Below are 22,994 nucleotides of genomic sequence, written 5' to 3' on the forward strand. Positions count from 1 at the left end.
ATATTTCTATATTGCTTTTCAACAAATGTTATCAATGCAGTTTACACACAAAAAATGCATAATTTAATTGTTTTGATAGTTTAATTGTTTTTAAGATGTTTTTAAATTGGTGTTTATATTTGTGTTTTTGTTTTAATTGTTTTTAATGATTTCTGTTTTTAATTGTAAACCACCCTGAGCCAGCTTGGAAGGACGGTATAAAAATCAAATGAATGAATAAATAAATAAATAAATAAGATGATTCCCTGTCCCAATAGGGCTTGAAGTCTAGAAAGAAACTTAAGGTAGCCACCAGCAACAACCACTACAGGGAACCTGTGCTGGGGTTGGAGAGGTTCAGTTGCTCTCCCCCTGCTAAATAGAAAACAGCCAATTTTGAAAGGGAAGGAGAGCTGATCTATGGGAGGAGAGCTGGCCATGTGACGCAGGCATGAATTGTCCCCTTTGCTAAGCAGGGTCTGCCCTAGTTTGCATTTGAATTGACAACTACATGTGAGCACTCTAAGACAGGGGGTGTGGCCGCTCTGGGAAGAACACCTGCATGCTTGCCTGCAGAAGGTTCCAAGTTCCTGGAAGCTTCCTGGCATCTCCAAGATAGGGCTGAGAGAGACTCCTGCCTGCGACCTTGGAGAAGCCAGATGGACCAATGGCCTGACTCCATATATGCCAGCTTCATATGTTCCTTAAAGGTGCCTGTCTGCCCACCAACCCTGCAACACTTACCAAGCCAACTGGAACTCTCCAATGGTCAGCAAACTATCCTCCTCTTGATCCCCTGGGAGGCTGGCTCTAAAGTGGACCTCAAGCCCAAACCCACCCGTACAAAGAAACCAGGATGTTAATCAGTTCCAAAGAGTTCAGCAATCCTATTTAATTCTTTAACTGTGATTGCTGTGATGTGAGAATGCAGCCTAAATAATGCACCATCAAACCAATTTTGGAAGGGTGGTATAGAAATTGAATAAATGAATGGATGAATGGCAGCAGAATCCATCTGCAGGTTAAAAACATGTGTCGGGCTGCTGATATGCTCATAATTTGAATGTTGGCAATACATCATGTTGCTCAGATACTAACGATGCACAAGTGTTTTCAGTAAATGAACATTTAAAAGTATGCACTGTACCAGATAGAATGTACTCTTCAGCTCAGTTGATTTGAGTTAGTTTTAGCCATGAGAGCATAATGGCTCAAAACCAGGAACAAACAGTTATCAGATCAAAGTATCATATTTATATATTTATAATGCTTATTTCCAATCTAGTGAACCCTGAATACCGTGCCAGACCAACGTGTACTGTCCGGTACTTCCATTCTATGGCATATCAAGTCTTCTTAAAGAAGAATGTATCAAGGGTTCCTATCAAGATAGATCTTTGATGCACCAGAGCCTGACTATTTCAGAGCCCAATAAATAAGCGAACATGCAGCCGTTGAGATGACACAGAACTGAGACTGCAGTCCTCCCGGGTCACTTTCTCTAACTCTCTTCCCTGAGACATCTCATCAAGCTTCTTCCATGAAGATCGGAATCCTTTGCTTTGCTGTTCTTTCATGGATGCTCTTGGCCTCTCCAGGTAAGCCATAGGTCAAAATCCAAAAACATTCAATCTACATGAGCCGATTGGTGGAAAGTGCGGATGGCCGGGTGTGAGAGAGAAAACCATCCAGCTAGTGGAGTGGGAGCAATGAATGCACAGGAGCCACCATGCCATGCTCGAAGGAAGCTCCACTCTCTCCTCTCTTGCCACTGCCTGTGCTACTGGTTTGTAGTTTAAAACCTTGGTGCACCCCAACATTAGGGCAGCCAGGAGATGGGCAAGGGCGACCTGGTTGTCCCCTCCCACTAACAGTGCCATCAAGTTTTGTGGTCTAGCCAGGATCAAGGGGTGTGGCTGGTGGCATCTTGGCATCACCTTGAATAGCACAAGCCCTTGAGCTGGCCTTGAATGTACCTCAGGGTTGCTCCTGCCTCTCTGCCTCTGCTTAGTGCTACCATCAGCTTGTGCCATTTCAAATCTTCCTTCCTTCCTTCCTTCTATCTGACACATATGTGTGCCACCTACTACAAAAGTCTCAAGGCAGTTAACAAAGAGAAACAATCAAGAATCTAAAATTAACATCAAAACATATCCAGAATGCATTTAAAACCTAAAGCCATGAAACAATAAAAATTCAACTTAAAACCGGGCTGAACAGGTGTGTCTTTAGTTGTTTCCTATATTCCTTAGTGATGGAGCAGCTCTCATTTCAACAGGAAATGTGTTCCACAGCAACTATAGAGAAGGCTCACTTCTCAATTGCCCCCTGTGAACTGCCAGCACCCTCAGATGAACCTTCTTTGTGAATCTTCTAAGGCAGTGGGGTTTAAAACAAAGACGGTTCTCTTTTAAAGGTGGCCCAGTTTAAGGCCATAGTACTGAGTAGTGCCATGGACAGGCCCTCAGTGTATGACATGCATTACTGAGGAACAGTGAAGCATATTGGGGATAAAGACCAGTAGCAGAGGTCCTACTCTTCATATAAAGGCAAGGAGAAATTTCCTCCAAATAGGGCATCTTTGATATTCATAGTGGAGTCTCCATTTCGTGCATGATTTGTAACTTTCCCCCATAAAATAAAGCTGTTATAGCCCTTTTAACATTTTTAAAACTTTTTAAAATGTTCATTAAAAATAAACTGGGGAACCTATCTCCTTCAAAGTCCACACACAGCATGATATTGCTGTGTATTACAGCCATGTGACATTTCAGAACTTTCCACTTAGCCATTTAGGAGTTATTAACTGAGCCATTTTTGGAAGGACAGTATATAAATCGGATGGATGGATGGACATAAGTAGTATAGGGGCATACCTGCTGTCAAAAACCATGTGCTTTTTTTTACAAACAAAAGCACGTGGCTAGAGGATGACATCACAGTGAGGTAACGGGGGGCGGGGGCATGCAGCTGTCAAAATGCACTTACGTCACCGGAAATACATCATCAGAAGGGCCTGAGGAGACCCCCATGTGACCGGAAAGGGTCAGAAGTGGGGGACGCCCTTACCCCCGGAAGTCTGGCACCTACCCTACCACCCCTACCCCAGAATATGTCCAGACATGTCCGAAGGGGGGCATGTGACCCCTCTACGAACACGCCTATCCATCCTGGCCCAATAGGAACAGGTTTCAGGCTCCGGAGAGGCCCGAGTGAGCGGGTGTGATAATGGTTGGGTGGCCATTTTGTGCAACTTTATTGGGCGAAAAGGCCCAGAGGAGGCCCCACGTGGTCGGAAAGGGTCAGAAGTAGGGGTACGCCCTCACCCTGGAAGTCTGGCACCCACCCTACCACCCCTACTCCAGAATATGTCCAGACATGTCCGAAGGTGGACATGTGGCCCCTCTACGAACATGCCTAGTCAGCCTGGACCAATAGGAACAGGTTTCAGGCTCCGGAGAGGCCCGAGTGAGCGGGTGTGATAATGGTCGGGTGGCCATTTTGTGTAACATTATTGTGTGAAATGGTCCAGAGGAGACCCCACGTGGTCGGGAAGGGTCAGAAGTAGGGGTACGCCCTCACCCCAGAAGTCTGGCACCCACCCTACCACCACTACCCTAGAATATGTCCATACATGTCCGAAGGTGGACATGTGACCCCTCTACGAACACGCCTAGCCATCCTGGACCAATAGGAACAGGTTTCAGGCTCCGGAAAGGTCCAAGTGCACCGGCGTGATAATGGTCGGGCGGCCATTTTGTGCAACTTTATTGACCGAATCGGGGTCAAGTGAGCCCTCTACGAACACGCCTGGCCATCCTGATTCAGTAGGAATACACCGTTTCTCTCTGAGCCACTTTGTTTTTGCAGACCCACGGTTTGAGTGATCATGGGTTCACCAGAGAGATCCTTGGAGGATATTGTACAAGAAACAATTGTAAACCCTAGCCTGAGAAAGCATTCTATTAGTACAAGTTCTGATAATGAGAAGTTTCCACCAAAGTCCCCTAATTTCCTTTCTTCTCACAAATACGCACATGCACCCTTTTTTTAAAAGCAAGCAACACACACACACACACACACACACACACTATAAACATTTCTGGGATATATATCCTTTGGTTGCAAAGCTAAGCACGCAAGGGTTACCTGGGAGTAAGCCCTCATGGGTTCATTAAGGCTTTGAGTTAGAAACTGTATAGAATGGTTGCAATCTGGGCTGCTATGATTTAAATCACTTCACAGAACTTAGTTTTAATGATTTAAATCTCAATTTAAAGCACCATTTCCTACTAAAAGTAAATTCTTGTTGTCTAATATAACCTTAGTACGTATTCAGAGATGTAATACGTATTCAGAGACAATAATGCTGTTTCATTCGGGCAACCAGGCCTTGCATTTCTTTGTTGCACTCTTTGCATTTTTGCACACATGCCTGACTTGCCCACATGTACAGAAACTTGATTAAAATACTCCCAAGTGAGGTCTCTTTTAAGCGTGCAACCCTGATAGGTGTTTCCCTTCTAAAATGGAGGATACACTTGGAAAAGGTTTCCTCCATGTTCCTGTTGCTTGCGCAGATCTATTCCAACCTCCCCAGATCTCCTAGGCCTTCTTTATCCCAATTCAGACACTGTTCTGTGGAGGTGTACACAAGTTGGTGTGAATTACTGTACCTGGGTTCATTTTAAAATTCAAACAGGGATACAGGCCCTTCAAGTGCATGGTACAGATAGGAAGTATAATGCTGTACCTGTGTAACATATGTATGACTCTACGTGTGCACAGATTTGTACCTGTGCATACACTCATTGTACAATTGTTGAACATAACGTGTGAATGGACCAACAAGTTCACAGAATATAATTAGGAGTTATTATTAATACTCTTGTTCATGATATCTTTGACCTATGTTCTTTAAATAAATAAATAGTTTTAAGGGGAAAAATCCAATTTAAATTTTAAAATCTGATTTTTTTTAAAAAAAAATCATTGTTTTCTAGCAACCCCTGCTGCAATTCTATGCAACATTTACTTTATCAGTTTTGAAAAATTAAGGCATATAGATCACAGCCCTGAGAGAGAATTTATGCTGAAGATCTCTCCTTTCAATACTACTACAGTCACCAAAGTTTAAAAAAACAACAAATAACCCACCAACAGCAAACAAAAAAACCTGGTATAATTAAGGACTATAGAGAGAGGTGCAGCTACTTAAATATTTTGGACTTGCCTGGTTTCTAAGCTATACCTGGTAGGTTGGCTCATAAATAGAAGGCAAGAATGTCAGATTTCTTTAAAAATTAAAAACAAGTACTTCTGTTTTAAAGACACATTTCAGACAGGATAGGTTTGAAATTATCCAAGGAGTAATTTCAGTTAAAATATCATTATTATTTTTTAAACCACCCTCTCGAGAGGCGAGCTGAGGAAGCTCGCAACAGGCTTTTCTAGATTTCTGAGTGTTACTAAGATTTACTAGTGAAATTTTAGAAGATGGGGAAAAGGAAACGAAAAGATAAAAGCTCCCAGCATAATCTGGAGCCCCACCATAGCCACGCAAACTGCAGATCCTGGAGCAGTAAAGTTGAGACAGAGGAGTGCATATGTTATTGAATTCAAAATGATGCCTGCAACTTATAATTAGGTGGGTAACAGGCCATCTGCAGGTGGACGGTGCCCACTTTGCCCCCCCCCGCCGCATCCCTGGAACCATTATAAAAGGGTGACAGGCAACTTTACATTACCCTTGCCTGTAATGCTAGCAAGAACACTGGTGTGGCCTTTACTACCCAATTAGCGAGGCCCTGGGATCTTCCAGGGGAATGGGACCGGTTGAGATACAGGGCCCACATAGTGGGGACACTGTTAAATCAGAAAAAAAAAACCCTCAAATATGGGTGGGTGTTCTTCAGGAATGCCTACTGATTCTTCAGAAGAGAACTGTTGGGAACACCCTACAGGTCCAACATCGAACGCCAAGCCTCCTCGAGAGGCTCCGCTGTGGGTAGCCCACTCTTTGGGGGTGGCATTCGGGTCAACATCAGAAGCCCTACCTACTTGAGAGGCCCCATTCTGGGTTGAACACTCTTCAGTAAGGACATTCTGAGGACCGGGGTCACTAGGTGACCCCCTTTGATGGTTCAAATTCATCTGAAGAATCAGAAGCATTCCTATGCCCTCCGTGCTGGTTGCTAAATGTGTTCCCTCTGCTTTTGGGCCCCTACGAGTGTGCATGTCCCCCGTCCCCCCAATGTGTGGTGGTACAGGAATACATGTACTCATTTTTTTTGTTAATTTCTGAAACTTGAAGGCCTCAGACAGATCATTATAGAGTTTCAGGACTGTCTTCTGGTGATCTTCTGTCTTCTGGCTTGTTCAAAAATCTGCACGGCAACATTGTTGAGGACATAAAGAAAACTAGCCATCACCCACAGCCATTCATCAAGGTCTTTCCCACACACCATCAGCTTTGGTGAAGCGTCAGCATTGCCTGGCTCCTCATCAGCCAGTTCTAAAAACAAGAACATGATAAAGTTAGAAAACTATACGACAGCCCGCCCCACAAGGTGGTTGTAATTTATTTTATTAAGATATGTATACCCCCACCCCTGCAGTACTCTACTGCTCGGGGTGTATCAGAGGCTCTTATTTCAACAGGGAGCATATTCCAGGGGCTGCATCGGAGAAGTCCCAAACAGCAGCCAGAAGAGTTGGCGGAAGCCGCAGGCGAACAAGAATAAAACAGCTACAATGTAAAATAAGACTCATAAAGTTAAACAAATTAAACTAAACAAGTTAAAAGACCAGACTAAAACCACAATTGAACACAGAGCAGCCAGAGTTATTATATGCCTTTTCTGACACCACACTCACTGGAGAAAGTAATGAATGAATGAGTAACACAAAGGGCAAAGTTTCATGTAAAGTTACACAAACAACATAAAGAACATGAATGAATACAGAGTTGTAAAGTATAAAGAATATGATATTCTACATAGAGTGTCAGACACAGTAGTGTATGTGCTTGAGAAGGAACATTTCCATATCATAGTTTAGGGTTGTCCAAGACCATGGGTAGATTGTGCTCACATCTGAAAAAACAAAGTAACAATTTCAATGTGGTTGCTAAATGCTCAGTGTAAAGTAGTAATTTTCCATTAAAATAAACCCGTTATTTCCTCAAGGTGCGGATAACTATCACTTACTGTAAGCCCCCCCCCCCAAGGGAGCGGTGTGCAGGTATGGCTTAGCATACCTAATAGTCACAGCACATCTCCCTAAAACTCTGCTCCTCCAGAACAGGAAGCTATAGTACAGCCATGTGGCAGGCGGGCCAACACATGGCTTTTTTCTACAAATGGCTGTTTCTACAGAGAAACAATATGTAGCAGGCTACTCTGCTCCACTCTGTGGAGTTCTCTCTTTTGCCCTAAAGAATTAGTCACTCCTTCAAACCAACATATTCATCATAAAACCTTTGTGGACCAGAATCTGCAGCATCACAGGCATCTGATGTATGGGATTGCTAATCCACAACAGCTCATGCTGAAACTAGAAGATAAAACATGGCCCCACAGCAGTTTAAGAAAACGTTTGAAACACACATGCCTAAAATTTCAACTAGCCAAATGAAAAGTTATTTATTTATTAAATTTCTATACCACCTTTCATTAAAATAATCTCAAGACGGTTCACCCAAAAAGTTTAAAAAAATTACAAAAATTACACAATTAAAATATTAACTAGAATATAAAAATACAGATCTGATTAAAATATTAAAAAAGAAAAACAAACACACTATAAACATAAAAGATACAGAGCATCAGAAATGGAAACAATCATGTAAAAGCCTGGGTAAAAAACAAACAAACTGCAGGCCTGAAATTGAAACTGTGGGAGAAAAAAAATAAATCCAACACAGGGCTGGCAAGCTCTCTTTACCTGAGACCCAGGCTTTATATCCCCAACACCTTCAAATATACAGGTTCAGTTTTTAAACTTGTCTAATTAGCTGTGTGTAGTCCGGTCATGGGGTCCACACCAACGGCAGACTACCACCCCACTCAATTCCCCAAAACCTGAACATGCTATTTATTGCTAAATAAATATGCTATTTTACTTGTGAAGGTGATTAGAACTGACTGGAAAAGGGGAAGGGGTTGGGGGGGAAAGAGAATTCATGGTGGTTTAAAGCAAAATTAAACACACAACAATATCTATAGAAAATAGATGAAGACTACACTAAGTTTGAGATATTAAAAGCAGCAATAAGACAAAAAAAAATGCACTGAGCTTTACAGTTAAGGTTGCAATCCTAGACAGACTTACTAGGGAGACAATCTAATTGATACTGATGGTACTTACTTCTAAGGAGGCATGCATAGAATGATTTTGCATTATAAAGCCAAATAAATAAATAAATAAATCCTTAAGGATGCAGACTGCAAAAGTGACAATTTTAAATTAATACAGGGGCTTATTATTATTTTTACTGAGAATAGGAGATTTGCTACTTACTGCTTGCAGGAATTTCAGGAGAGAGAAAGAGGAAATCTTTCTCACATGCTTTCAGCTGCCCGGCCCACGCCTATGCAAACTTGATGGGATGGCCCTTAATGGAACAATGGGTTTATCGGGTGTGGTGTTTCAAGAGAGAGAAAGAACTTGATGGGACAACATGATGGGGTTATCTGGTGGTGAACTCATCTCCCTTCGAGGGAGGAACCCTTATTCTTCAGATAAAGAGCCCTGAATTAGAATTTATTCCTTCAAATAAATTTCCTTGAATTTTCAATCAGTCTCTCTTGGCCCAACCTACCTCGCAGGCTTGCTTTGAGGAGGAGGAACCAAGTGCACACTGCTGATCTCTGGGAAGAAAGGGAGGATATCAATGCCACAAATATAGGATGATACACACCCACTTTACAGACTTTGTGTTAGGACTGCAGGAAGATAAGGTATGTGGAACAGTTGGATGTTCAAGAGGCCTGTATCTATCTATGTCTCATAGCATTATTCCGAGAAGCTATCACAAAGACCTTCCAATTCAAATTATGGTGCCATAGAAGATGAGTTGAAGAATGAGCAAGGGAACCAGCAGCAGATAGGTCTGGATGCTAGAATGGTTTTACTTAAACAAAGTGACTTTCTCTTTTTAGGATATGACTGTGCCATACCACCATCTTCTGACGAGACCTGTGCATATTATGCGGGAGTTTGTAGTACTGAGCCATGCAAACCATACCAATCGGTGGGACACTGTAATCATCCAACATATTGTTGCAGGCCGCAGTAAGGTCAGTCTTTTTCCCAGACTTCCTGACAACCCAACGGATCTTGCATTCAAATTTAAAGGTGTCAGTTTTCAGAACCGTAATTCCAATTCCTTTGGGAAGAAAGACTTTCCAAAACCGACTCCTCCACATGGTCTGGGACAGAGTTTGATTAGTACCTCACTTTTCAGGGTTTTACATACACACATGCAAAAAATGTAACATTCTGCCATGCTTGAGGTTAATTTCTTTTCAGTTGGATTCATGCCTGCACCCATTTAGGAGCATGTCCGGATCTTTTTTAAAAGACTGCATTGGCAGACGTGGTGCAGAATCCTAATGGCAACAGTGGGGCTTAGTGGTGCTGCTATGCAGCGGCATTGCTATTGCAGACCTCTGGCTGGGTAACCGGTGCTGCGCTGGTGCTTCTGTGTCCAGAGCAGTGGCCACAACATCCTACCGTCACCATCAGGATTTTGCATCTGGCCTGGGTAAAAAACAAACAAACATTATTTCGAAACTTAAGAACTTGCAGAAACTACGTTTGGAGCAAGCACCATTAAGCATCCCCTTTCTCCTCTTGCATGGAAAGGAATGGAACCTGGCAAGATATGTAGGACTGTAACTGAATGATAAAGCAAATGTGATTTTTTTTCTCCCCATGATTTCTTTTGGGTGTCACAGAGCGCTTCCTGGAGAAGAGGAGGATGCCAAAAATGTCCCCTTCCATGCTGCACGGTGCAATTACAGGGGAAGTTCTGTTAGGCTCCTCTCTCACTGCTTCCTTGCTCTGGATGGCAGATGCTGTGACCCCTTCTGGACCTCACATATTAAGAAGGATCTTGATGAACTGGAATAGGTTCACAGGAAGCCAACAAAGATCAGTGGGCAGGGGATTGTCTGGAAAACAACTCCTTTCAGGAATGGCAAACGAAGCTGGCTGTATTTATTCCGGTGCAAAGACATAGGGGAGATAACAGCAGTACTTTTTGGCTTCCTTGCAGCACCCCACCCTGCTTGCTCCTGCCATGCCATGCTGTGCCACACCAATCACTTTTTTGGTGTCGTGCACAAGACATGATGGCGGTGTGTGGGCTGAGCGCCTCCGCTGAGTGGGCCTTCATGGCGACAGCAGTGGTGGAAATGGCTAAGCCAATGGTCCCCACCTGGTCCGCCGCTGGAGGCCAGACCAAACCAGGTCTCTTCAAGCACCTGTGTTGTGCAAGCACTGCAAGCCTGTGACCTCATGGCCTTGCGACATTCACAGCTCACACTGCACAGGCACATGGAAACAGCTTGCCAGCTCAGGCCTCCAGCGAGGTTCAGGCCAAGATCATTGCTTAGCCAAGGCCAAGGCCATGCAGACCCTCTCAGAAGAGGTTCTCATCCCCTACCTCCCGGCTGTGCCGCATGCAGAATGGTACAAAAACCGTGTTTGGTGTGGTGCTGCAGGGGCAGGCACAGGAGGGGGATTCAGGTGCCCCCCAGCACATTTGGAACCCCCCACTGAGCATTTTGAGTCTTTGTAGGCCCTAGGGAGAGTAGAGTAGTGAGTGCCTGCCTTCAGAATATTTGTTTTTTTTTTAAAAAGAACAAAAAAACACTTGAAGCTTTCCCTAAGGTGGGCCCCCCTCCAAATCCCTTTAGTTCCAGGCTCCTAAAATGGCTAGGTGCACAACTGGGAGATAATAAGGCTATTCACATGTGCAGCCCTACTGGGGTTGGGCTGCACATGAGAAGTGACAGGATTGAGATGCTGCCCCACTGGGGAGCCTGGGAATTTTCCCCAGGCTATTACCCAGGTAGAAGAGCATGAGTTCTACCATGGTACTAGGGGTGTGCATGAAATGATTTTTGTGTTTTGATTTGTAGCCGAATTGAAACAGCCCCATTTTGTTTCAGGTCCGAATCTGACCCCCCCCATACACCCCTGTTTCATTTTGTACCTGAGTTTTCCCCGAATCTGAATAGATTCAGATCAAAAAAAGTATCCCAGGGCAGAAAGAGTGGGGGTGGGGTAGTGCCCAATGGGTGGAAGCTACCACGCAAATTTCAAAGGAATTGAGCAAAGGGCTGATATTTTTGAATTTTTGAAGTTTACGTAGCTTAAAAATTTTTCCATAGGGAATAATGGAGATTCCAACAAATGTATCGATTCATGTTGGGGGGAAAGGGTTGCCCCAGAGCAAAGTGCGGTGGGTGGTAGTGCCCAAAGGGGGCACGGAAGCTACCACAATTATTTCAAAGGAATTGGGCAAAGGGCTGATTTTTAAAGAACTGATGAATTTTACGCGTCTTTAAGATTTTTCCCCATAGGGAATAACAGAGGTTTCAGCAGCCCCATAACTCCACTTGAGGGGCACTGGAGTGGCCTAGAGTGAGTGGTGGTGTAGTGCACATAGGGTGCAAACCACTCCCAGGGGTTGCTAACCCATGAGGTACTGGGTTTTGTTGTTTCTGAGGTGTTCTGAGCGTAGATTCTCTATTAAAGTGGGTTCTTGTTTGTCACTGAAAATCTCATATGCTACCAGAGAAGTACATCCACTCCCTGCAGCCCTCTCATGAGGGATGTGCACGAACCGGTTCGCAGACCATGTTAGAGGCCTGCAAACCGGTTCGCTGGTCCGGCGGGGTGTGTGTGTTGCTTTAAGGGGGGGTTGTACTTACCCCTCCCGCCACTTCCCCCCCTCCGGTGCTCCACTTTTAAGCAAAACCTTTGAGCCATTCCTCCCTGGCACCCCTGCCCCCTTGTTGCCTGCTAAAAGTGAACGGATTTATGGTTCTAGTGTGCCAGTTCTGTGCTGTAACTTTGGGCTGTTCCACCATCATACACAGCTTCTTCACCTCTGGGCCATGATAGTTCTGAGCTGGCGATTGATCTTTTTGAATCAATGATCTATTAAATATATCAGTGAGAAGATAAAACTGTTACCCTATGGGATGATGCAGCATGGAATATTCAGTTAATATGTTTGATAGAGACTTCTTTATTTGTTGTCTCAGCTTTCTGCTGCTCATTCCTGCGGGCTCTTTGTCTTTAATGATTGTTAGGGGATTTAGACCTGATAACACGTTTTAATTTATTTCCTGCTGAGTCACTTACATGCAGGCGCACATATTTGACTTTGATTCAGATGACGCTGTACGCAGCTGTAGGGAGTCTCTATCAGACTAGTCTAAATTTAAGAAGTTTATATGAGTACAGTGGTCCCTCGACTTACAAACTACTCGACATAAGTATTTTTCGAGTTACAAACGGCAGTTTTAGATCCGGTTTTAGATGCGGTTTTTTCGACTTACAAATTTTTAGATGGTGTTTCCTTGACTTACAAATTTTTAGATGGGGTTTCCTCGACTTACGAATTTTACATGCGGTTTCCTTGACTTGCCTGCCTGTTTACTGCCTGTTTATTCTTGAAAAGAAATGTTCCTGTGCAGTTTGCAAGCCTTACTGGGGGTCTGGGTCTTTTTTCTAGGCTCCGGAACGCATTAATCCGTTCCCAATGCATTCCTATGGGAAACCGCTTTTCGACTTACGAATTTTTCGACTTAAAAATGTGCATTCGGAACGGATTAATTTCGTAAGTAGAGGGACCACTGTATATGCACCTGACAGCACAGATAGGCTCTGGCCAGCCTGAGAAGTGAGTTACTGATGTTAGAGGAGGTTTGTATGCATTTTCGTATTGGGGTATTTTTCCTTGCAGTGTTCTGTTTGGTGGGACTTCTGCTTCATGCTTGGTGGGACTTCTGCTTCATGCTTGGTGGGACTTCTGCTTCATGCTTGATATCCAATAGGCTGATGAAGCTATTTGCGAAATGGCTTGCTTAAATTTCCAGACAGAGCCGTATACCTGATTGGATATACTTATCTCACCATATGAAGTTTGCATTTATCTACAATGGCATGTGGAGGCTGAGCCTGAGATTTATGAAACTTACATTCTATTGAGGCAATGCCCACAGCTGGACTCATCTCTGGAACTTGTATTTCTTAACCCCTGCACGGATGGTACTGAGATAACGCCACTGGCAGTATATGTATCACCTGGCAGCCATGCTCAGACATTATTCTCCTTGTGTCCCTCAGTACTGGCTGTTATTGGTCTCTAATTGTTTATTGTTATTCTGTTCATGCATTTCCTTGGTAACTGGTCATGTTGTTGTTTCATGTATAGGTTTTTCATCGTTTCATGGTTTGGTTTGGTTTTTGCTTTTTGAGCTTTATAGATGTTCACAGTGTTGAGGTTATTTACCTCAGTTTTCCAGTTTTTTGAGCTCTTTATGTATTTCTTGGCTTTCATTCAGCCATCTTTTTGATGTCAGCCAGTTAGAGACAGTCAGCTTAGAGTCCTGCCTGCCTCGGTTTTTTGCAGCCCCACATCCGCCTTGTTTAGTAGTTTCTCCACTAGATGGTTCTATTATCATGTATGTTCCATTATGAGTTGTCATTCATATTTATGGTTTTGTCATTATTCTTCTAACCATTGTCTCATTGGTCATTAGCATATATTTTCAGAAGTTATATTGTAATACATGATTTCTTAATACATTTTTGCTTCAGTCATGGGTGGGTTCTTTTCCCTCTGTTTTTGCTGCATTGAGGGATGCCTGCACTGCTTGTGTGCGCAACTGCAGCACCGCTTGTGTGCTGTGCAAGTGGCAGAGCCTTGGAAACCAATTGGATCCTGTTTCCATATTTGCACTTATTGGCAGGAATGGAATCCTCATGAAGAAAAGGGCCTCCTGTATAAATTTAGATGAGTTCATCAATATTCAGTTGCAACCTCCCTTGGCAAGAAGCACCTTCCCCAATGCTTCTCTGACCAGTCGCTCACAGAAGGGTGGCGTGTGGGCTCAAACACCTTGTGATATACAAATCTCCATCCCTCCCCAAGTGCTGTGATTGGAAGGGAGATGAATCAGCTGCAGTATGCTTGAAGCAGCCACAAACTGAGGCCCTGAAGAAAGCAATGGGAATAATCACATCATTGCTTTTCTTACCCACCCTGCACAGCATTTTCCACATATGGCACATCACCAGATACAACAAGTAAATAGTGTGACATCATCGGCCAGAGTGATGAGCATGTAAACAGCCATTGGGTCACCTGATGGAGTCCGATACAGTCCAAAATGGGTCTGATCATGGTTCTGATTCTATGCACAGCACTAACATCTTCTGACTTCCTAATATCTTCTGACTCTGCATGATGAAAGACTTCCCTTGGGGCTACATCAGGAGTGGGTAACATGTGGCTCCCCTGATGTTGCTGAACTGCAGCTCCCATAACCCCCAGTCACAATTTCTTACAGCTGGACAGGATGGGAGTTCTAGTTCAGCAACATATGGAGAACCACACTCCTGGGTTACATACAAACTCCTGGGCTACATATACAATAGACGTCATTAAACAGCCTATCTCCCTTCTGCAGATAACCCAGGAAGGTCCTGAGGACTTGGAGAGAAGTTTCCCTCTTCAAATCAGAAAGCACTATGGTCTCCATTGCAACAGCAGACATCGTTCCTTTGGCCTCTAGAAAACCTTGTCATGGGCCAGTCATCCTGCCTCCTGGATCAGAAGATCTGTTTTTCTTTTCAAAAAATCCTAATTTGAATAAATATATAATATGTTGCTGAAATCTCTTCATCCTGTTAGCAGAGGTTAACGCCCAGTAAGAATTTAAGAACAGTCCTGCTCGTTCAGGCCAATGCCTATCTAGCCCAACATCCTGTTTCACACATTGGCCTACCAGATGCCTCCGAGAAGCCCACAAGCAGGGGGGTGGAGAGTTGCCCTCCCTCCTGTTGTTGTTCCCCTGCTACTGGTATTGAGAGGCATCATGCTTCTGAGGATGGAAGTGGCCCACAGCCACCAGACTAGTAGCCATTGATAGACCTTTCTTCCATGAATTTGTCTAAGCCCCTTTTAAAGCCATCCAAGCTGGTGGCCATAAAAAAAAACCCGTGGCAGAGAATTCCAGAGGTTAATTATGCACTGTGTGAAAAAGTGCTTCCCTTTGGCGGTCCTGGATTTCACAATTTTCAGTTTCATGGGATGACCCCTGGTTCTGGTGTTGTGAGAGAGGGAGAAAAATTTATCTCTATAAACTCACACCAGCCCATGCTTAATTTTTGTTGTTTATTGTTAATTTTATAATGTCTCCCCGTAGTCGACTCTTTCAAAATTAAAGAGCCCCAGATGCTGTAGCCTAGCCTCATCAGGAAGGTGCTCCAGGTCTCTGATCATCTTGCCTGCCCTCTTCTGCACCTTTTCCAGTTCTACAATTCCAGTCCTCATCCTTCTTAAGATATGGTGACCAGAACTCAACACAGTGCTCAAAATGTGGCTGCACCATAGATTTTTATAAGGGCTTTACAATACTAGCAATTTTTTTTTTATTTTCAGTCCCCTTCCTAATGATCCTTATGCAATTTGCCTTTTTCATACTTGCGGCATAACTCTAAACCTGCAAAACGTCCAAGAGCTAGAAGGCCTACAGGCCAGTTTGCTTCCTCCATCAGGTAAAACCATTGCCCACCATGCCCACCAAGAAAGAAAAACTAAAAGCCCTGCTTACTTATCTGCCCAATCCAAAACCAAACTCCTTGAGAAACAGCAGAGAAAATGGCAGATTACCTTAGTCTCATTGAACTGAATGGGAAAGACATGTCACATCTGGGGTTTGGGGGATTGCTCTCTACTCGGTGTTTCGGTCTGGGTGAAACTAAAGTAAGAGAGTAAGAAAGGAGACAGGAGGAGAAACTCAGAGACACAGAAGAATTTGCTCAAGATAGAAATATGAGAGAGAGAGAGGGAGGGAGAGAGAGAGATGAATATAGGGTTGAGGAGATTTAGTAGACTTGTTCAATAATAAATAAATAATAATGTTTAAAATTCAGGTTTATAAAATTCCAGACTGACTTCTAATTTGTAATAAGCATAAAGCTGACCTCTACTGCAATTAAATCAAAAGAACATGGTACAATTAAAGAAGAAGAAAAACATATTTAAACAGGGATGATTATGGGTGTGGCAGTCCCAAGTGAGCTCCAAATAGGGTGGAAATTCAATGGCCCATTATATTCATTCAATGGGGACATGAGACCCATCACAACTCTAGTCTCTCCACAACTGTTCTCTGGTTTTACTTCTCCCTCTCACGCCCGCCCCCAGAAAGGGCATCAGAGTTTTTGCAGAGAGGGGGTTTGGTTCACCCGAGTCCTCCTCCTCCAGGCTCCTTGGGATCACTGTGGCAGTCTCTCTCCGGAGGCCTCCACCACTCGCCCTCCAACTGCCCCTCATCACTGGCCGAGGCTGCCTTAAATCCCTCCTGAGGACTGCTGCATCTCACGCCCCCACTGATTGGACCTCCTCCCTGCCATATCAGGCTGCTCTCACCCTTATCCCCCTTAGCACTGTCTCTATCTACTGCTACCCCCTCCTTCACTTACTCCTGCCCTTCCCCTGGCCCCTCTAGCCTGGCTCCTTGGTCCCACAGCGTCTTGGCCTGGCTGCCCACCCCACCTGCGGCCTCCCTGGCCTTGGCTGCTGAGGGAACATCAGAGCTGGTAAGGCCAGTGAGGCCCTCGCCAGACAAGACCTCATGTTCTGTCTGAGATATTGTACTGGCCTACAAAGTCATAACCAGAATGTCAAAGATATTGATTCACTGGTGGGTTGTTGTTTTTTAAAGTCTCCAAAACTGTTTTTAAATGACTGCTTTGTTTCATGGCAGAGAATTACCACACATTCTGGAACTGAACCTCCCACTCTGTCCATCATCCAAGCTTCATTTGGAGGAAACTATTTCTTACCTTCATATAAAAGTAGTAGTTCACCAATTTTTGAGCCCCATGTTAGAACTCCAGAATGGCTGGTCAGAAAGCTCTCCAAATGCATATGGCGGTAGCATGAAATATGTTGTCATGGGGCATGATGGAGGAGCTAGAGGAGGAGGAGCTAGAGGAGAGAATGTAGGTTACAGCAGAGGAGGGAAGGGAAGGACCAGAAGTTGCAAAGGAGAGTGGGTTCGACGCATGGGGAGTAGAAAATGAGTTAGAGCTGGGTGAGGCATCTCTTGTGGATGAGAGTGACCAGTCTCAGCTTTGGAGAGGCGTCGGTCCAAGAGACAGCAAGAGTTAAGGAACCGCAAGTGTAGAACAACAGGCAAAGCTGCTGACTCAGGATCTCTTGATTAACAGCATTGGGGGGTCAGCCTATTTAAGACGTCTGCACCACAGCTACCCCGCTGATAGCAATGTTGATTTCCTGTGAGCTAATCGGCTGTGTTCGTGTATTTTCTTGACCAGGGAGGGGGAGGGGGAGAGGGGGGTGCCTTCCTGGGTTTGGGGGGACTAGTGCTCCCCTTCCCCTAACCCCCGGAGCTCCAGAATGAGCTGCAGCCAGGCACAGGGGTGCCCGACTGGAGCAGCCGCTCATCTGGATGGCCGATCCGGTGCCCAGCAATGAGCAACTGCGTGTCTGTGAGGAGAGCGGTCAGCCTGCTCTCCCTGTCAAACTCCACCTGGCGATTCACACGGATTGTGTGAACCACCTCGGGATATGTTGCCATACCAGATTTCAGCTTTCCTGGATAATTAGAGAATGGCGTAATTGTTTAAGAGAACAGGTCACACCAACACCCTATTTTGAGGCTGTATTGTACCAATATCTCCTTTTCAGGTGTTGTTTTTAAACATTTTACTAATAACCTATTTTTATATATTTGGCTACTTATGTACAAAGTTTCAGCTTTCTTTTTTATCTCAAGGAAAGTAAAAGTAATAATAATCCATGTTTAATGCATATTAGTAATATTTAACTACAAGGCTCATCTTTTCCCCCAGAATGAATATTTGTACATTTTTCTGTCTTTAGTTATTCCAAAATGAAGACAGTCCATTTTTGAATAGATAGTCTTCCTTCCTGAACACTCATCAAATTCACTGATATACCTGAAAGCCACATCCTAGTTCTTTATTAAACATTAACATGGTATGAGGGTCTTTGCTTCTCCATTCCCTAAAGCGTTTGTTGGTTCGTTCATTTGACATACTTGTATACCACCCAAAACACAAGTCTCTGGATGGTTTACATCAAAACAATAAAAAGAAAAAGTAAAAAGTTTAAAACATTGCATCAATTTAAAATTTAAAACAATGTTAAAACTATTGAAACTCAATAACCTATTAAAACAGTATCTAATTAAAAGCCTGGGTGAACAAATGTGTCTTGACAGCCGTCTTAAAAGATGTAAGAGAGGGAGAAGCTCTTATTTCAGCAGGAAGTGTGCTCCAAAGCCTCAGGGCAGCAATGGAGAAGGCCCGTCCCCGAGTAGCCACCAGATGAGTACGTGGCAACTGCAGACAAACCTCTCCTGGTGATCTCAATGGGTGGTGTGGTCCATAGCGAAGAAAAAGTTCTCTTAAATACCCAGGACCCAAGCTGTTTAGGGCTTTATAAGTTATAACCAAGACCTTGTATTCTGCCCATAAACTTATTGACAACCAGTGTGGATCTTTTAAGATAGGAGTGATATGGTCTCTCCGAGATGACCCAGAGACCAACCTGGCTACTGCATTCTGGACCAACTGCAGTTTCCGGACTACATACAGAGGCAGCTCCACAAAGAGCACATTGCAGTAGTCAAGTCTGGAGGTAACCAGCAAATGTACTGCTATTCTGAAGGCAAGAAACGGGAGCAGCTGGCATATCAGCCAAAGCTGATAAAAGGCACCTCTGGCCACTGCCTCAGCCGGGGACACCAGGGAGAGGTTTGTGTCCAGAAGCACCCCCAGACTGCATACCTGTTCCTTCTGGGAAAGTGTGACCCCATCCAGAAGTGGCAGATCAAAATCATCTCCTGAGTTCCGACCCCACAAAAGAAGTACCTCCATCTTATCTGGATTCAGTCTCAGTCTGTTATCTCTCATCCAGCCCATCACCGCCTTCAGGCAGGCATTTAGGTAGGTTATGCCTTCTCCTGATGATGTTGACATGGAGAAAAAGATTTGAGTGTCACCAGCATACTGATAACACTCTGCACCAAAATCTCCTGATGATGTCTCCCAGACGTTTCATGTAGATGTTAAACAACATCAGAGACAATACGGAGCCCTGAGGGGCACTGTACCGAAGTTCAGATTTTGAAGAACAGTCCCCAAGGGACACCATCTTGAATGGTGACATTCCAGATGCCCAAGTGGTATCTGCCCAAGTGGAATCTGCCCGAGTGGTAGGAGTGGAACCAATGCAAAGCAATGCCTCCCACCCCCCAACAGCCTCAGACGTTCCAGAAGGATACTATGGTCAATAGGATCGAAAGCTGCTGAGAGGTCCAAAAGGACCAACAGATTCACACTTCCTCTGTCAATTCCCAATTAGAGATCATCCATCAGGCCGACCAAGGCAGTCTCCACCTCATAGCCCACCTGAAAGCCAGTCTGAAATTGGTCTAGATAAGCAGTTTTATCCAAGACTCCCTGGAGTTGGGAGGCCACCACCCTCTCAATTACCTTGCTCAAACATGGAAGGTTAGAGACAGGCCTATAGTTGATTAATTCTGAGGTTAAGCTTCTTCCAAAGAGGTGTAATAATTGCCTCCTTGGGGCAAGGAGGCATCCTGCCCTCCCTTAGAGAAGCATTTATGAACTCTACTAGTCCTTCTACAACAACCTCCCTGCCAGGTAGTATAAGCCATGTTGGGCAAGGGTCAAGAGAACAGGTGGTAGGCCGCACCATTCCAAGCAGCTTGTCCACATCCTCACAAGTCACAAACTGGAACTGATGCAGCCTAACCACATAAGAGGAGTCGCTGGACACCTCCGATTCAGATACTGCAATAATTGTGTGGTCTAAATCCAAGTTGGCCCGAATACTGGAGATTTTATCCACAAAAAATTCATTAAACATGTCACAGTGGGTAATAGATGGTTCCAAGTTCTTATTCAAGGGAGGAGGGGCACTTACTAGCCCTCTCACAACCCTGAACTCTGCTGTATGTGAACTTGCAGACCCAATACAGGCTGAAAAGAATTGCTTCTTTGCCACCCATATTGCCAGAACATAGATCTTCAAATGTGCTCTTTGTTGTAATCTGTTGGATTCGATTCGTGTCTTCCACCACTCTTTATTGCTGCTAGTTGACCTGGTGGCACTAGCATTTGTACCTCTCTTGATGGCATTATTAGGCAGTGGGAATCATGTAGAAGAAGGCACTCTCTGAAATAGCCTGGGTCCAAGACATTAAGGGATTTATTGTGGGATGTGCAGAATGGTTCAAGCTCCAAACATTCTGACTTAAAATGTGCTGTTTTGAGTGTTTGAAGCTTGAAACATGCAACCCTTCAAATGAAGGGCTTGTTTTGAGATTGGAACGGAACAACCCTGTTCCAAGTCTGAATGTCGTGTGTGTTCCGAGTGCCTTTTTGAAGAGCTCATTTTCTCTTGCAGATTGGTTTTGCTACTGGCTTCTGACTGGCTTGTGATTTCCTTGCTTCTTGGTTGGCTTTTTTTATTTTACAAATCAAGTTGATTTGTAGGATAACAAGCCAACCAAGAAGCAAGGAGATTGTAAGTCAATTGGAAGCTGTTGCCCAAACAAATCAGCAAAGGGAATACAGCCCTCCAAAATGGTACTTGGAAAACCCAAAATGTTCTAAACTCTTCCATCAGGGCATTTGCATTCCATTCTGGGCATTTGCATTTCATTCTGTGCACAGAACAGAACACAAATCCGGTTCCATGCACATCCCTACTTTATAGGTAGTCACCTGAAGTATGTATCAAATCCAGAAGCATACTAGAAGCCGTGGCAATGCTTTCAGCCCAGAAGTAACATGGTCTCTCCAGGTGGTCCCAGTGACCAAACTGGCCTTGGCATTTTGCACCAGCTGAAGCTTCCAGACTATATGCAAAGGTAGTGACACATAGAGTACATTATAGTTTGAAAACTAGCCATTGTAGTTGATAGCTTCCCCAGGGCTGTGAGGAAATCATCCAGATCCATTCCCCTAGAGGATAAACCCATGTAATAGAGCTGTTTCACCAAAGTGGTCAGTTTGTTCCCATTTTCACAATTCTGCCTCATCAAAGACAATGCAATCTACTCGTCCGAAGCATATTTCTATATTGCTTTTCAACAAACATTATCAAAGCAGTTTACACAGAAAATGGATAACTAACTAACTAACTAACTAACTAATAAATAAATAAATATGAGGATCCCCTTTCCCACTAGGGTTCAAAATCTAAAAAGAAACTTAAGGTAGAGACACCAGCCACAACCCATACTGTGCTGGGGTTGGAGAGGGCCAGTTGCTCCCACTGATAAATTTTTAAAAGCCAATTTTAAAAGGGGAGGGGATCTGGTCTATGGGAGGGGAGCTGGTCTTGTGGTTGCAGGCATGAATTATCCCCTTTGCTAAGCAGGGTCTGCCCTAGTTTGCATTTGAGTGGGAGACTACATGTGAACACTGGAAGATATGCCCCTTAGGGGATGGGGTCTCTTTGGGAAGAGCATCCTAGGTTCCAAGTTCCCTCCATGACATCTCCAAGATAGGACTGAGAGAAACCCTGCAACCTTGGAGAAGCCAGATGGGCCAATGGTCTGACTCAGTATATGGCAGCTACCTATGTTCCTCAAAGGTGCCTGTTTGGCCACCAATCCTGTGCCACTTAGCAAACTACCCTCCTGTTGATCCCCTGGGGACACCAGCATGGAAGCTGGCTATGAAGTGGACCTCAAGCCAACACACACCGGAGGCAGATTAAAAGTTTAAATAAAACAGATTACATATTTCCAATCCAGTGAACCCTGAATATATTGTTACATTAATGTGTACAGTGCTGTATTTCCTCTTTCTGGTACATCATGTCTTCTCAAAAGTAAATGTATTGACAGTTCCTACCATCACACAAAACAAAACAAACAAACAAAACAAAAACAAATGGATCATAGAACAAATCAATCCAGAATTTTCACTCAAGGCACAAATGGCCAGGCTCAAACTATCATACTTCGGACACATTATGTGAAGATCCAGCTCCCTTGAGAAGTCCATGATGCTGGGGAAAGCTGAAGAAAAGAATGACCAGCAGCAAAGTGGATGGACTTGATTACGACAGCAATGAATGCACCACTGAGAGACCTTAAAGGCCAAGCTGAAGACAGATCATCCTGGAGAGAATCTATCTATGTGGTCGCTAAGAGTCGACATCGACTTGACGGCACTTAATTAATCAATCAATCAATTACCATCACACACCCTGCATCAGGAGCATTCATGCCCCACCAATTAACTTGGTCCCTAGATCAGTTCTCCAGATCCTCTCTCTTCACTAACTGCTTGGTGCAGGTGAGATAAGGACAAGAGGCAACTGTGAGTGTGTTTGACATTCACAAGTGTGTTGGCAGAGAAATGCGAGTATTGAGTCAATGGAGAATTAATTCTGATATTTCTGACACCACAATCTGTTGGTCCCGGATACCCATCCTGATTGAGTGCAGTTTAAACACAATGGTTTTACTAGGATTGCTCAGAAATTCTGGGCTCTTACAATCACTCCCATGTGGTTCAGCAATCATGGTTAACTTTTTAACCAGGATTGCTGTGATTGTGAGAATATAGCCTACATAATGCATCATCAAACCTACTAAATTGCAGAATCCATCTACAGGTGTGTTTTTTTAAAGGAAGGGCTACTGGCATTCTATCTAATTAGAATTTTGGTGAAA

The 22,994-nt window shown here is 44.0% G+C and overlaps 1 long non-coding RNA gene across 3 annotated transcripts in view; it reads left to right on the forward strand.

The window, feature by feature from the left end:
* LOC128324166 (uncharacterized) overlaps positions 1–14,890 on the forward strand; it is a 26,238-nt gene extending 11,348 nt beyond the window's left edge. For all 3 annotated transcript variants that reach the window (XR_008306702.1, XR_008306689.1, XR_008306699.1), the window contains exons 2-4: positions 1,265–1,577; positions 9,141–9,278; positions 14,691–14,890. This is a non-coding gene — a long non-coding RNA (uncharacterized LOC128324166). The remainder of the gene's footprint in view (positions 1–1,264; positions 1,578–9,140; positions 9,279–14,690) is intronic.
* Positions 14,891–22,994: the final 8,104 nt, after the last annotated feature.

Source organism: Hemicordylus capensis, chromosome 1 (genome assembly GCF_027244095.1).
Source record: "Hemicordylus capensis ecotype Gifberg chromosome 1, rHemCap1.1.pri, whole genome shotgun sequence".
Lineage (NCBI taxonomy): Eukaryota > Metazoa > Chordata > Lepidosauria > Squamata > Cordylidae > Hemicordylus > Hemicordylus capensis.